Source organism: Puma concolor, chromosome B2, assembly GCF_028749965.1.
Source record: "Puma concolor isolate L17-30 chromosome B2, mPumCon1.1.hap2, whole genome shotgun sequence".
Lineage (NCBI taxonomy): Eukaryota > Metazoa > Chordata > Mammalia > Carnivora > Felidae > Puma > Puma concolor.
The window spans coordinates 95986569-96003941 of record NC_141671.1 but is presented as its reverse complement, the minus strand read 5'-3'; the positions used below and the strand labels follow the sequence as shown (position 1 = coordinate 96003941).

General features: G+C 38.4%; 1 pseudogene; it reads right to left on the bottom strand.

Moving 5' to 3' along the window:
* LOC112862694 (piezo-type mechanosensitive ion channel component 1-like) overlaps positions 1–17373 on the bottom strand; it is a 70492-nt pseudogene that overhangs the window by 45084 nt on the left and 8035 nt on the right.

The following is a 17373-nucleotide window of genomic DNA, read 5'->3' as shown; positions in this document are numbered from 1 at the left end:
TGTTTGAAGCTATATCTATGTTACCTTCACATTTGATTAGATTCCTGGGTACTGAATTTCAGATTCAAAATTAATTTCACTTTATTTGAGGCCATCATTTGGCTATCTTCTAGCATTTAGTGTAACTGATAATGAATTCCCTGTGATTCTGTGTCTCATTCCTATGTAAGAAACTTGTTTTTGTTGGTTTGTTTCATCCTCAGGAAAGTCTTTTGGAATTTTCTCTTTATTTTTGGGGTTCTTAATTTCCTAAGAGTTTGTTCATTTCTTCTGTTTGGCTGTCACTGGGACTGCAAGTATGAAGTCTTACGTCTTTCTTCAGCTCTGGGAGATTTTCTTCAACCGTTTATTTGATTATTTTATGTCTGTTTCTTTTTTGTTCTTACTTTCTAGAACTTTTGTTAGGTAAATATGTGTTCTTAAAGACTTATCCTCTGTGTATCAATTTTTCTTTCATATTTTCTCTCTTTAAAAATTTTTTTTTGTGTTTATTTATTTTTGAGAGAGAGAGACAGAGACAGAGCACGAGTGGAGGAGGGGCAGACAGAGAGGGAGACACAGAATCTGAAGCAGGCTGCAGGCTCTGAGCTGTTGGCACAGAGCTTGATGTGGGGGCTCAAACTTGTGAACTGTGAGATCATGACCTGAGTGGAAGTCTGACACTTAACCAACTGAGCCACCCAGGCACCCCTCTTTTTGTTTTGATTGCATAATACATATGATCTTTTTTATATTTATCAATCATAGTTTTGGTTTCTAAGAACAATTTGTTTTCCATTTCTTTATTTTTAGGGGGTGGAGGTTGTATTATTATCTCACATATCTCTGGGAATAGTAAGTGACTTCCCTCCATGCCAGTTTAGTTGTTTCCTTTGCTTCTATTGGTCCTTCTCTTTTAGATTGTTGCTATTCCTTATATACCGTTAATTCTTGATCGTTCAGATTTATGAACAAAGAACAAGGCTGATTAATATGGGTAGGTGAGTTAGGCTTTCTGCTTTTTGCAGAGTATTCTGCATGTAGATATATTATTCCTTTTCATGGCTGCAGAGTTTTACATTGAATGGATGTGCTGGAATTTATCAAACTCTTCTTCTGCTGACTGGAAGTTAGATTCAATCTGATTTTTGTATAATAAATACTACTGCACCAAATACCCTTGTACAGATTTTGGTGCTTATTTGTAAATAAGCTTAAAGAGACATTTCTGGGTTATAGACTATGTGTATTTGAAGCATGAATTAAGAATAATCCTGTTTATTTAGGTAGTTTCATATATATATAATAGGTGTTTATATGATAAAAATGCAAAGGGACCACAGGACACAGTAAAAATTAAATCTCCTTTAACCTCTCCTTGTCTTCCCTCTGCCATCCTCGTCTTACTCAACTACTGTTATCACATAGGTATGAGTGACTCTGTGTCTGTGTGTGTGTGAATGTGTCTGTGTGTGTGTGTGAATGTGTCTGTGTATTTCTTCTTAAAAACATTTTTTTAATGTTTATTTATTTTTGAGAGACAGAGAGCGAGCAGAGGAGGGGCAGAGAGAGACACACACACACACACAGAATTTGAAGCAGAGTCCAGGCTCTGAGCTGTCAGCACAGAGCCTGACATGGAGCTCGAACTCAGGAACTGCAAGATCATGAGCTGCAGTTGTATGCTCAACCGACTAAGCCACCCAGGTATCCCTGTGTATTTCTTCTTCTTAGGTAAATTCCTAGAAGTGGGATAGCTAAGTCAAAGATTTGAGAAGCATTTCTTTTTTACAAGTGAGTAAAATTTGTTTCTGTGAAAAATATTCATATTTGACTACTTTTAATTTGAACCATTTGAGCCCTCCAAGCAGTGTGCCATGAGACAGGCCTTGAGAGTTCATCTCATGCCTCCTTCACTCACTTCAGCTGTTCCCAGCCCCTTTCCCATCTGTATGCCAAAGGTTTTCCTGGAGACACACATTTATCTTCACCAGTATTAGAACAGAGTAGATTCTTGCAGTTCTACATTATCTCTACTTCTTCCTTCTAGTGTTGGAATCCATGGCAAATGACAGTAATAAAGAAATGATGCTTGGCTCTTTTGTTCTCTCTACAGCACAATAGATGGCAAATGGTGCAATTAGATTTTTGCATAACAACATAAAGAGGCCAATATTTAATGATGGACAGCTTTCTGTGCTGAACAGTGTAATCACTGAAATGCTATTTGTCTTCTTACCTTTTCATTACTATCTTTTTTGTTCAGTTCCAGTGCCTTTTACAAGCTTTCTTTTCTCCATCTGTGGACAGTCTTCGTTGAGTATATGATGTTTCTAATGATACTAATCTACAGAGAGACATATTCTCCTTATTACAGCCCTAAAAGAGTCAGAACAGTATCAAGAAATCTTAGCATTGAAATTCTCAAAGATAGGTATTTTTTTGTATTAATTCTCATTGTAAGTTTTGGTGAACAGTGTGGAGGTTTATATTAGTAAATAAAGCAAGACCAGGTAGTAGAATGTTCATAGAATTTTAAAATTATGGCAAATGGGACTGGGAACCATCTGTGCCACTGATACACTGTGCGACCTTGGGAAAATAAAAATAATATCTGTGTGTCCACTTTCTCATCTGTAGGTGTTCACAGGATGATTGTATGTATTAGAGAGATAATATATGCAAAGCACTTTGTCAGGTGTTATCAAGTGTTATATAAAATTATAGTCATAATGTTAAAGTGAGAAATGGACAGAACTTTTATTAAAATCATCAAGAATAACTTTTCATGATAATCTCCAACATTTCTCATTATGCTGTAGTTTTAGCTTCAGAAATGTTGTGTTTTTTTAGTTCAGTAAATGGAAAATACAAAAGGCCATTCCCTTTTTAGGATGGGGCATCTTAGTGATTCATACTCTTATTGGCCTTAATGAATGTTACAAGCAGCCTATTGAGACCAGAGTACAGGGTACAAATAAAGGTGTAGTGGGAATCAAGGCCAGAAGGATGGTGAAGCCAGATTGGGAAGGGCCTAGGATACCAGCTCTAAGAAAAATAGATCTTAATTATTGAGTATTGGAATCTGTGGGACTGTCGCTTTGGGAGGGTGATATAGAATACAGAAAGATGCCAATAGATGCAACAAGAGGATAAAAGTTCTTAGTGGCAGAGGATCCAGAAATATCCCCATTTGGAAATAACTACATAAAACAGGAGACTAGCATGTTCCCAAGTGGAGGCATCATTCTCCCAAAGTTCCTGTAGAAGTTACTCCTAACTACTCAATCTATTTCTGAGGGTGAGGTTTTGACCAGGAGTGAGAGGCTCACCTTTGCATTCTTGGGGGGTCGGGGGGGGTTGGATTTCATAGCCACCTACCTTACCACACAGTAGAGTCTAGCTTGGGTTTTCCTGTTCACCAGGTACAAGAAACTGTTCCAGAATGGGTCAGCACATCTCTGAGTCTTTACTCAAGGGAATGGGTACAATAGCTCAGCAGACCCAGGCTGTCTATTCCTCCAAGATGCAACAAAGATTTGTAAGAAGGGGGAAACAATGATGGAGCCCAATGGACCAGTTAAGGAACAGGCTGGGAACAGTGAGAGTACTAAAGACCTTTGCCTTAGGTCAAGTATGAAGTAGCAGTGTCTTAAGTTGGAAGGTATGGTGGGAATGGGGAGATACAGTGAGATGGCAGTAACAGAGTGAGAGAAGAAACAGTATTAGATATAAAGGAGAAGTTAGAAGGAGGAGTCACGATTGGGTCAAGATTTCACACTCCAGTGGGAATGGAAACATCATAATGGAAATTGGGAAGAGGAGAAGATTTGGATACCAGGGAGAAGAAAAACAGCAATGTCCACCAAGTAGTTGGAAATGCAGAAATAAATTTGATAAGGGTATTCAGAATTGGAGAGAGAGAAAATAGATTTGGAAAGTTCCTATTTATAAGCCAAGGGCAAATTTTGGTATAAGAGAAGTTTCTATAAATTATATTCCATTGAAACAAACAGCTTGTTTTCACTGAAAAGTTTATTCACATTATACAGGATATACTCAGAGAGAGGATGCTTTTAGCAACTAGTGCTGGCTTGGCCAGTTCCATTGCCTTCCTTTAGGGCCATGGTGCAGGGCACTTGTTAGCACTCAGAAATCCTTGTTGGATGAGTATGTGGAGCCACACTGTCTGGCATACCCTGAAAGCAGCAGTTTGCACAAGGTGAGAGTCATCAATTTTGAATAGTCACCCACTTACTTAGTCACCAAGTATACTAGGGGTGCTCTGCTTTGCTGCACATTAGAATCATCTGGGGAGCTTTTAAAACATCCTGAGGCCAGGCTACAATCCAGGCCAATTAAGGCCTTCCACTCCAGGTGATTTTAATGTGCATCCAAGGGTCAGAAACACTGCCAAATATCTCCCCTGAGAAGCATGATTGATGCTTACCTTACGATACTGTCCTCTCAGAAACTGCCCTGTGGAATTTGTTGTGAAGGCATTCGCTCCATGTGAACCTCCTTATACTACACTATAGGGTAGTATAGATAGATGTGGGAGGTGAAGAGGAGACAGTGGGCCTGAGAAAGTCAGAGAGGGAAGAAGAGAACCATGAAAACACGATGTCATAGACACCAAGAGAGGGGACTTCCAGGAGCGTGAGTTGGTCATCAGTGTCAATCACTGATGTCCAATGCTGTGGCAATTTTGGGATGGTAAGGAATGAGAAGAAGCCAGAGAGTGTTGCATCGAGTTTCAGTATAGTGATGTGGTTGGAAGCCAAACTGCAAAACAGGTAAAGACACTGGAGTCATGGAGGTATTAAGTGTAGACAGAGGCAAGAGACTAGCTACACACGTGCTTCGCGCTGTGCTTTAGCTGACCTGCACGTCGTTGTGCTCCACAGTGTTCAAAGACTAAAAAAAATTAGTGTTCAATATTTAAAAATTGGGAGGTTTCACATAAAACATAATTTTTTCTTTCTCTTGAAAAAACTGGGAGATCTGACAACAATGGCCTTTGCTTCCTCTTGGCAACAATTGGTTGTCCATTTTAGAAAATAATGTGCTTTCTTGACCCCCTGTCCCTGATGGTTATCCTTTCTACCAGCTCATTTCTCTCACTTGCATGACCTCGGTGGCTGCTGTAGGAGAGTGATTTTGGGGTTTGGATTTGATCCAAATCTGTCACATGGTTTGTCAGAGAAAGGGAAAAGAGGGGCCCTGAGCATCACTGGAAGAGGGCAGGGAGAAGTCTGTGTTGAGGCTGTTGCGGGTGAGAAGGGAATTGGAACGGGTAGAGGGCAAAGTGGAATAAAGGAAGAGCTTCTCCAGACATTTGGGGGAAGAGAGGAAGAGAAGATGAGAGGTGTTTCTTAGTCTTAGTATCACAGGTTCATCACTATGAGTCTGGTGGAGAACACAGCACTAGAGCCTGGGAAACATGGAAAAGATTTGGAGCAATCATAATAGGAACTAATGAGAAGATGCCCAAACTTGGAGTGGAAGGTGAGAAACTGGCCCTGAAAAGTACTGACTACATAAAGATTTCTGGGCTTATTTAGAAACAGCTCTTCCTTATTTATTTGGAGACAATGGTTTTAAAATAGAAACTTTTATTTTGTAGCATTTGAAGTCATGTTATTTTAAAACTCATCTTTTAAAAAATATAGTTTCAAGGGTATTAAAGAGTAAGTCCCATATAAACCATGAACAACATAATAAAGCTTAACTGCTTTTATAATGTTTACATTTTATGGTAACTTGATTGTATGTTGCAAAGTTTTCTGTTCCATTATTTTTCCAATGGTAGTGCCATTTTTATTAAATTATGTAGAGGAATGGTTTAAAAGCACTTCTGCCAAAATATTCAAATGTTGTGGTTCAGTGCCAATATTTCTGTTTGACTAAACCCTTTCAGATAACATAAAAGCAATTTGTTCTTATTGAATGGAACAAATGTTTGTTTGTTTCTTAGGGATTTTTTTTTTTTGTTATTCAGGTCTGCTTATTTTTAGAGATGGAAGGCATTGTATAAACTGAAATGGTGTTGCATCAAAATTATCCTTCATCAATTTGTTATACACCACTTATTTTTAATTGATGCTGGCAGCTCCTAGGCTGTTCATGGGTAAATTTGTTTTGCTGATTTAAGTATTTGGAGATTGTTGCATGGAGTCTGGAGAGCATTACAAATCCTGAATCTGTATTTGAGGAGACTATGGCTTATAGAAAAAGAGGAGGGTAAAAATCATATTGTTTCATTGAAGACTTTATGAGCAGGGATAAGATTGATTTTCATAGAGTTTACATGTCTGTCTTTTTTCCTACTCTTCAGAATCATCTTATATATTCATTTGTACCATTTAATTTCTTCATGTGGAGAGAAAATTTTCTATGATTTATGAGACAGTCTCAAATAGTTAATTAAATTATATAATTTGAGAGATGTTGTATGTTGGGGTTTCAAGGGGGCCATTCAGTCAATTCCATCTCCCCTCTGAGTTCTGAACCAACTGAGAAATAGACACAGGAAATGGACAATGAGAATAAAACACAGAAATAGACATGGGAATTTTATTATGGATAAAACTGGAGAATGTGGGGCCAAAATGGGCTTCCTACTCCCTCCCCAACAAGTTTCAGACATGAATGGAGGATGGGTTGGGCCTGCAGAGTGGTATTTCCCTTGCCATCTCCTTGAAGTACTATGGCCTACTCATACCTGTTGGGCTTAGAGAACCTGAGTGAGAGGCCACTCGTATGTAGCAGCCTTGAACCCTTTGATCCATCCAATGGTGAAAAGTGAACTACTGAACATCAGGCTCTCATCACAAAACACAGAGGAAAAATGTCCCTCCTACTAGAAGCCAGTGAGTAGCATTCATGTAGCTACAGTGTCTACAGCTAGAGCAGAAGTTCTCATTTTGTGAACCAGCAAGAATGTGAGGATGTGAAAGGAAGGTTCCACTTACACTGGGAAACTCCGTTCCTATGGACCTACAACTCAGTGCCATACTGCACAAAATTTTATAATTAGGGATTACTTCTCTGGAGTATTCCTTCTTTAATTCTTGTGATTCATTTAAAATGAATTTGATAGAAGGAAAAGGACAGTCCTATATAAAGTCATGAGAAACACCATACTATGTGTCAGGTAGCTTTTTTACATATTGGGAAAGGATATAGCATGAAACAGAATTGTTTGTACCTCCCTTCCCTTCCCTTCCCTTCCCTTCCCTTCCCTTCCCTTCCCTTCCCTTCCCTTCCCTTCCCTTCCCTTCCCTTCCCTTCCCTTCCCTTCTTTTGTTCTTCTTTTCTCCTTCCCTTTCTGGTTGTCACTGGTGAGGCAGGTAGCAAATCTACTACCCTCTGTGTCCCTACCCCAAACCAAAAGCTCATTTCTGTGCTGGAATAACTGGGCAAGATGCTTTTTCTACTTTCAAAAAATGTAATTTTAAGGGCATCTGCTCACCCAGTTTGTTGAGCATCCGACTCTTGATTTCTGCTCAGGTCATGATCTCAGGGACATGGGATCAAACCCCATGTTGAGCCCTGTGTTGGGCTCTGCACTGAGTGTGGAACCTTCTTGATTCTCTCACCCTCACCCTCTGCCCCTCTCCCTCACTTGCACTTGCTCTCTCTCTCAAAAAAAAAAAAAAAAAAAAAAAAGAAAACAGAAAAAAAAGCAACATAATTTTATACATTTATCAGTTGCCTAAATTTTATTTGATGAAACATGATCTAGTGGCTACCCAAAGCACACACAAATGATGATAAGTTGAGCTCAGAGTTATCCTGTCTCCTACCCCTGTCTGCTAGTCTTCAGACTAGCCTCCTCCAATTACTTTTTCTACAGTTTACCAGAAAAAAAACACCCAAATTATATGGAAAAGCGAGAGAAGGACAATTACAAAGTTCACAGTGATTACCTTTGGGTGGGTGAGTGGAAATAGTCAGAGGAGTAATTGGGGAAGGTCTTATGGGCCATCAAAGGCACTGGTAGATATTTTTAAATTGGGTAGTAAGTATATGCATATTAATTTTTACTGGTATCTTTCTACCTTTCACAAATTTTACTTATATCTTTTAAAAATATCTTATCATTTGGAATTACAAATCCAATTTTAAAAAAGAATCCAAATCATCTGTCTTCTTCACTCTCTAAAGCCTCTGTTCAGCTTCTAAGAATATGAATTTAACAATTCTGTCATATGCTTTGCATATGACGCTAAATTAGTTGATACTCTGGTTGCAAGTGACAGAAATCCAGTTCAAATGATTTAAGCACCCACTCCCCCCAAAAGAAAAATAATTTGTTGACTTACATAACAAAGAAGGACAAATGTGCCCTCAATTGTGGTCTGGCCACATCCAGAAGTTCAAACAGTATGGATTCAGAGAACAGTATGGATTCTCTCTTTTGTCTTTCTCAATTATGTTACTCTTTGCATTTTTGCTTTAGTTTTTCTTATTACAGGTGACTTCAGGGGCTTAGTCACTTAAGTGTCTGACTTTGGCTCAGGTCACAATCTCATAGCTCATGAGTTCGAGTCCCGTGTCGGGTTCTGTGCTGACAGCTCAGAGCCTGGAGCCTGCTTCAGATTCTGTGTCTCCCTCTTTCTCTGCCCCTCCTGCACTTGTGCTCTCTTCTTCCCACCCCCCCCATCAAAAATAAATAAAAATTACAAAAGAAAATTTAAGAACTAAGTGAGTTTATCCACCTGGCCAAGGAAGACAGTCATGAGACTCCAGCTCACACTGCCCTTCTAACTTGAGATTCTAGGGGAAAATAAATATCTTTCCTGATAGCCAGAGCTTGCTATGTAATTTGTGGGGTCTCTTGTTCAAATGCCAGGAAAAAAGTGTCATTAAAGGTACTAAAATATAAAGTACTTTTTTGAATTCTGTATTGTCTTTAAACTTGTCATTGTGTTTTTAAAAGTTTCTTATATAATGTTTTTCCAAGTAAAGAAAAACTAAAATGTTAAGAATGAATATGAATCTAACCATTTATCATATTGTACGATACTAGTTTTCAATGCAAATATACGAGCATTTAATTCATACTTGGAAGCACTAAAATTATACAATTTATAATTCATACGTGTAATTCATATATATTCTGTTCTTACCAGACCAATGGAATTGTTGTATAAAATGAACTCGACTGCTTTTATTTTACTTCTTGATACACTTACATTCCACTTTTGCCCTTCAGCTTAGCAATGAATAAGGAATAACTGAACGGAAGAGGAACTATGAATTCCCTATCTTTCCTTTCCTTCAGTGTCATCGTTTTTAGTGAGTTTGTTTAGTAAAGGGAAGTGACACAAGTAAGAAAGGATATGATGAAGTTATCTTGCTTTGTTTTGTAAAGTGCCATTGCCTTTTTTCTGCATTGGAAGCAAATTCTGGTTCAAATGGGAAGTGTGGTCTCTTGGGTCTGTCAGCATCCCCACTTATTCAGTTTTAAATGTAACATACTTACCTTGTCCTTTGAGTCTCACAGAACAGCTACACATTGTGGGTCTACTGGAAGGCTGTGTTTATGGGACATCATAAATGCTACTCTGCAAATAGAGTGTGTAGTTTCTTTGCTCATGTGCATGCCCTGTTGTCCTGTAGGACTTCACTTATAAAGCACAAGTTCAAAGATAAAATTATCGAGAATTTAAAAATGGCAATAACAGACCATTAAACCAGGTATAGGATGCTTTTGAGTTGACTGAAGAGGTCTTTGTGGCTGAACAGGTTATACACACCAAGCCAGATCTGCTGGTAGACTTGACAGGGATTCCGATTGGCCTAGTTTTGGTTATGCGTCTATTCTTGAACTTACCACTTGGTCCAGTGTATGGAGCATTCTAATGGGTCAGGCTTTGCTCACCTGTCTGCAGCTAGAGCCAAAAATAGGGTGTTGTCAGCCTCCCCAACTAGGAGGAGTAGAGGAGTGCTTCATCAAAGACCAGATAATGGGCAGACAGTGTATATTTACTATAAGGGGCTTTACATCAGTCTGCTTCACTTTCATCTCCTGCTGGGGCTCCTCCTCAAACACCCCACACTGTTGTCTCAGGACCTTTTTATTTTTTCTGGGAATACCAAGTTTCTGTATGGCTGTGCTTTTGCACGTGGTCTTCCTTTTTCTTGCAACGTATTTCCTCTTCTCCTGGAAAACTTTAACCAATTCTTTAATACAATTCAAATTCACTGCCTGTCTGGGATTGGCTCTGACATCCTTGGGCAGATTAGTTGCTCAGACCTTAAATATTTACTGTTCCTTGTTTTTGAGTCACAGCACTATTGCTTCTATTCCAAAGTATTTATTTTTTTGCCTTCTAACCCCAGTAGATTCTGGGCTCCTTGAGAGCAGGGTAGTCTTATCCATTTCTTCAGTGTTCAGTGTAGAGCAAATGCCTGTTATGTAATAGGTCCTAGATAAGTGTCAAATGAAACACAGCGAAAAGCTGGTTATATAAAATAGTGTTTTCAGGGGTGCCTGGGTGGCGCAGTCGGTTAAGCGTCCGACTTCAGCCAGGTCACGATCTCGCGGTCCGGGAGTTCGAGCCCCGCGTCGGGCTCTGGGCTGATGGCTCAGAGCCTGGAGCCTGTTTCCGATTCTGTGTCTCCCTCTCTCTCTGCCCTCCCCCGTTCATGCTCTGTCTCTCTCTGTCCCAAAAATAAATAAACGTTGAAAAAAAAATTAAAAAAAAAATAGTGTTTTCAAACTGCCTTCTCTAATATTAACCTGTACCCCAAAAGGGTGCTTTCATAAATGAATCCCATATTTGATATATCATTGGGTGGCATTGGAGACTTTTCAGATTCTTTTTCTCTCAAGCACTGGGCTGTTTTCTGAGTGAAGTGAAACATCTCTTGGTTAAAACTTTCAGAGGGAACAACTAAATGCAAAACTTAGAGAAGCAACGTTTTGAATTCAGATAAATTTCCAGATCAATTCAGTCTATTTCCTAAAAATCAAACACACTGTTTAGGGGTTGATACTGGGATTGTTGGTGTTGGTGACAAGCAGTAAACACTGTGTCCCACCTTGCCCATGGGCAGATCAGCCTGGACTCTGGAGCTACATGTGTCAGGGATGTGAGACCAGTCACACATCACCTTTGTCATGATGTTCATTCTCACCTCATTATGCTCGTCTGTAGTGGCGCTGTCCGGGGAATGCTGGAAAGCACATGATATGATCCAGTGCTTACTTTGAGATTCCCCTGCCCAGTTCCACGTATTTGGAGGCCCTATTCTAGCACATGTCAAGATGAAAGGACCTTTGAGAAAATTGCTCCAGGGAATGTGCAGCCATTGAAACAATGTAGGCAGTTGCCTTCTGTTAGAAATAGGGGTAAGCTAAGAGTCTGGGAGGCTCTCTGAAACTGAATGTGTATAATTACTGGATTCCAACAAAAAGGACAAAAAATGGAGCAAAAGTGAACAAGATGAAAGCAGCAGTAAACAAAATCACATAGAAATAAATTAAAAAATCAATGATGTGAATATGTGGATTTGTATAAAGGGTAAAAAACAATAGAAATATTACAGAATTGTGAGAGGAAACCCTTATTGTCACAAAAATCTCAGTTCTGCTTAGCAAAATCTTGATGCATTTTTTTGACTATACTTTAGGTATAATCTTTAAATATTGATTTTTCTCCAAGGAAATGAAACATACATAGATTTTTATACAGTTCTGTTTTTTTTTTGGACATTTTTTTCTTTGGACAGATCACACTACTAGTTGTTACTTGTAGTTTGGCATTGTATAAAGTGCACAAATAGCTCCATGTTTTGAACTTGTTTTCCATTGTTCCATAACGATAAAAACAAGCTGATCAAATAGACCCTTAAATATAAACTAATATGGAGTTTATAATTAAGAGGCTGCTGGAATTTTGAAGACATATAAAAATTGAGCAGGTCATGTGTCTGCTCCCATATTTCTAATGCAAATGGTTTTTTGCATTTATTGATTCAAAAAAAACATTCGCTATCCATCATACCTCTAGAAAACTGTAAACTATGATTAATGCATCTTGTAAACATTATATTTGGTCATGATGCCATATCATCATTGAAAAATTAATCACTTAAATCAATATTGAATTGAGATATATGGTTAGAATATTTAAAAATCCTCTGTCTTTACTCATTATTTGGTGATATTTCTAATTCTAAAAGAAGATGAATGTTGTATCAGCTAATGACATCTGATTCAGGGCATCTTGTAACTAACAGCCCCTAAGGAGAGAAAGTCCACTTCTGGAGGTTTTTTTAAAGGTAAAGGGAAGAATGTGACAAAAAAAAAATTAGAGGTGCCAGAAAAAATAGACTATAAGTTTATAGTAATGAATGTGAAGTTTTCCTCTTACATGGCAACAATAATCTATCACCTCCCACACCTTTCTCTGATGAAAAAAACTAATTGTCCTCAGAGATAACATCTGCTAAATATAGTGTCAATATAACAGGTTGTTAGAAATGTGTTAAATAGCACATTAATTAAATTGATACCCATGCATTTTTAAGACTTTAAAAAACTTCCTATTAAATGATGGCATACATTTGAAGAAATATGTAGCTGTTTTTGTAAAGTGGAGATACCCTGCATCCAAAAGTGATAGAAAAGGGTCATTAACTTAAGCTGAAAATTTAAAAAAAGGTAAAACTCATTTTTTTAACCTCTTGATACTTCATTACTAGCAAAAGAAAGTGATTTCTTGGGGTGTGGGAGAAGTTGAGGCAAACAGCTGAGTGCTCACGGGCTTCGTATATCCAGGTGCATGTAAGGTACATGCGATCAGTGAGATATTCAACATTGTTCTACTATTATTAAATTTTACACATACATGAACCCCAGTAATACATGCAACAGAGGGTTTCTGTGTTCAAGATTTGCCACCATTTAGCCTTCCCTTTACATTTTGGAATTCTGTAATTAAAGTTATCTATTTGTACAATCAAATATTAAGTATAGGACTTTTGAACTGGTCTGTTTCAGAAAATAGGTTTAAGAGGAGGGGTGAATTCCCTAATTTCACTTGGCTCTAAACACAGAATTCCAGTCTATACATATATTCATACTAGTAGGTGCTCTGCAGAAAAATAGTTCTGTGCTGTACTGATTTTGCAGAAATACCTGGTAAAATGAAGTTAAACATGTTTCTTCAGCATGTGACTATTTAGAATGTATGGTATGACTAAAGTGCATTGTGACTGTCTGAGAGGCAGACATAGTTCTTAGCACTGACCTTAGTGTTAAGGCCATGAAACCCTGGACAGCAGAATCCTTCACTGTAGGATGGAGGAATGTATTACTTATAGTCAGTTTCCCTGTTTGTGAAGGTCTTCATTATACCTCTGGTGAGGGTTAGAATCTGAACTGTGAGTGAAAAAGTGACACCTGCCTAGTAGGCCGGGTCATGGGACCCTCACCCAGGAATCTAAAGTGTTTTCCTTACCACACAGGATAGACTTTAGAAGGAATGGGTGACCTGGATACTTATCCTTAACAGCACAAAGTCAGGAATGGAAGAGGCTGGGTGAGGTACATGAGGACCCTTTTTCCGTGTCACATTTTGAGCTGTTCTTTCAGCTTCATTGAATTTATTCTATAGTATTTATATTCTCTATTTTTCTTTTTCTTTTTCTTTTTTCTTTTCTTTTCTTTCTTTTTTTCTTTTTTACAGTAACCTATCAATTAATAATTAATACATCAGTGAATGGATGGTGAGGGCAAACCAGGCCTGATCCTAATGGAGGAATTGAGGCCAATTCCTTTGGTCTTAGGAGGTTGAACAATCTAGAACAGTCTTTCATTCAGTCTGTGGAGCTTTCTTGTGCCATATACGCAGAGCTCTTTCATCCAACGTATCACCTAGATATACTTTGAACTGCTTTTCTTTCACTGCTGCCCATTTTTATGGGTGAGATTCCAGATTTCAAATAATTCTGTTTTACCAAATAAGAGAAATTAACATCTTTACTGAGATCTTCACTAAGATCTTAAATGTTTTCCAGTGTTTCTCTAATACTATTTCTACCCCTGATGACGATATTTGTGGCAGTGGTTTGTGTCATCAGGTTATCTCTAAGCACAGTTCCTGCTTGGCCCTCTGCAAGGTGCCTACCAAGGGCAGTTAGTTAGGGGGTACACCATCTGTAGAGAATTTAAGAACACTAAGAAAACCAGGTGGGTCTGCTTTGTATTGTTATGCTTCAGTGAGTTTAAACAATGCCAGTAATAGGAATAGTCCTACCTTCAGGGGCAGATACACCTGTGCCCCCCACCCCCCCCAAGCAATGTTCCCTATTAAAAACTGTTGGAGAAACCAAACATACTTTATATATCTTATGCTTTCCCATCCTAATCTGTCTCAAGGACAACTTAATTTCTCTTATTTGGTAAAACAATTATTTGAAATCCGGAATCTCACCCACAAAAATTTAAAACTGGCTTCTCATTGAGTTGCTTCTTGATTACTGAAGGAAAAATGCCTATGCCTATGTAATAAAAACTACTAAACTTAAAATACATGAAATCTGAGGCTTTTCTTTGTTTTAAGACAAGCAGCATCATACTGTAGAATTTACTCTTTTTAAAAAATTATTTATTTATTTATTTTGAGAGAGACAAAGACAGCATGAATGGAGGAAGGGCAGAGAGAGAGGGAGACAGAGAATCCCAAGCAGTCTCTGTGCTATCAGCTCATGGAGCATGATGCGGAGCTCCAAGTGGGGGTCGACCCTGCGAAACCCTGAGATCATGACCTAGGCTGAAACCTAGACTCTGAGCTTAATGGACTGAGCCACCCAGGCGCCCCTAGAGTTTACTCTTGAATGCAAAGACCTTGTTGTAGTGGTGACTCTGATGCTGATAAACCATTGAGACCTCAGGCATGGCATCAAGCCTCTGAGCCTCAGTTTCCCTCTTTGAAGGTCAGCCTGATGCTGTCAAAGGTCATTAATGAAGAAACTAGGTTATTAACAACATGGTCATTTTAACTAATTATGCAAAATTAAAAATTTTAAAAATCTGGGTTAAAGGAATAATAATTGATTATATAAGCCATTACAGTCTTGTTCTTTTGCAGAAAAAAAAAATATGGAAGTTCTACTAACTCCTAAATACCAAACTCTGAATTTCTAGAACTCTCAAATACTAAACTCAAACTTCTAGAATTCAAATGGGAAGAGAAGGAATTGCTTCATGAACCAGAACTTCTCCTGCAGATTTTAGGAGGTGAAACAACAACAACAACAACAACAACAACAACAACAACAAATCTAGAAAGGCATGATGTTCACAGATGGCAGGTGCTTTATAATCAGGCTGAAATTAGTCCACTGTGAGGATTTTGCTACTCTGCCTCTGTATCTTACCTCATTGTTTTTTAAGTTTCTCCCAGGTCTCTTCCCTATGTTGGAACCCTACAGAGCATACAAAAGCACTCAATATTCATGGTGGCCATAACTGAATTGTTCTGGTTTTCACCTGTGGTATTTTAGATATAGTTCCAAAGATCTGTGAATGAATGGCATCTCCTTCTTTTCCAGTGATTGAAAAGACTGGTTTTTCTTCATTCACCTAAGCATTGATTCATGCCATCGTTGGGGTGGGATAGAGCAGGGAGTAAGTTCTCTAATTTGAGGAGCTTGCCTTCTTCTCACGGGATGGGGGTAGGAGAAAACAGATGGAGTCAATATGTGCAGATGTAGGTTTTTGATTCATTTAGAGTCCTTGCATAATAAACCTTTTATTCTAAATATTGAGCACAGCGATGTGAGAGTAATGTACTTTTGGGGGTCAAAAGTTCCTACAAATATTTCCAGATGTCAATTAGACCTAAGAGTTTTGACTTAGACTGAACAGTCTGTCTGTCTTTCAAGTCAGGCCAGTCCACACTCTCCCTAGGCCTGGTCCTTGTCACTTTTCCTAAGCCAATTCAGTCATTTTATCTTCTATATCAGTGCTTCCCATGCCTGGCTGTGCCTCAGAATCATGTAAGAAATCACTTAAAGTACTAGTTAAAAATACACGTGTATAAATAATACACACATATATATAGTATATATATTTTACATGTTATATATATAAATTAAAAAAAGATACATTCCTTCTCTTAGATATACTCTAAGTTACTAGGAATGAGGGAATGAAGGTCTTGGGATTTGTGTCATTCATAAAGTGCTCCAGGTGATTCTAACTAAGCCAGTTGGCACCATTTTTCAAATCAGATTTTAGGAACTATTACCAGATTCGTCTTTCTAATGCAAAGATTTCTTCAATGGTCTCTTATGAATGCTCAGAACTTTACAGTATAAAGTATAAGGTATTTGAGAAGTCTTCCCACCTTTCCAACCCCATCTTTGATTGCTTCATTACTGGTACTTTATGCTTCAGTCAGACCTGCCTACTGACGTCTCCTCGGATGCCATCAACACGCCTGCGTGCATGTCTTCCTTGTGTCTTTCCACAGGTGCTCAAGGTCTTCTTCCCTTTTCTCCAGGTCTTCACTTTTTTCAAAGCCCAGCTCTAGTACCATCTGGGACATGAGAACCTCCCTTTTTGGACTCTCTTAGTCTTGATCATTTGGGTCACTCATTTGTCATGTGTAGTCCTTCGTGAGCACAAAGTCTAGTTCAGTTCTTGGAAAGGTTTCTAAGTGCCTGGGTACACATGCCATGCCATTTATAGCATTTCATTAATGATAAACAAGTAAAAAACATTTGCCAACCTTTTTAGAAACTAGTGTTTGTATTTTGGATTTCAAAAGACATTGTGTAAATAACAGTGAAGGCATGCATCGTACCTGTCTTAATCACTAAAATCGTGCTCAGTGTCTGGCATATAAATTATTTGTTGAACAAAGTTAGGAAAAAGCCCATGTTGTCTCAAGACCTTTGGTGTTGCTTTTTGTTAATTGTTCTGTGCCTGCTATAATGAGGGTTTGAAGCATTGGTTTTCACTCTTGTGTTCTCATTTCTTTTTTAGCACACGGTGGGAGTTTAAGCTGCCCACTTGACACCATGCCTAGTTCCTGTCCCAGAACGAAGCAGTTTATCATGACTTCAGAAGGCAAGCAGAGTAACCTGAATTACCACGTTATTAAAGTAATGTATAAACCTAGAGGCTACTCTGCAGCAAACATTCCAGCAGCTCAAAAAACTCACTATGCTCCATAAAACTGATCTTGTTGGCTCTCTGGGCTTGTTTATTATTACGGACTTTAGGGCAACTTTGAGAATCTGACCATGGTTCACTAGAGAAATTTCTGTTTTATATTCCTTCCGAGCACACGAACTTAAATTCTTCTGATTTTAATTTTGTTCATGCCTCATAATATATTCTCTCTTCAGTGGATATCATCTTTCTGATAA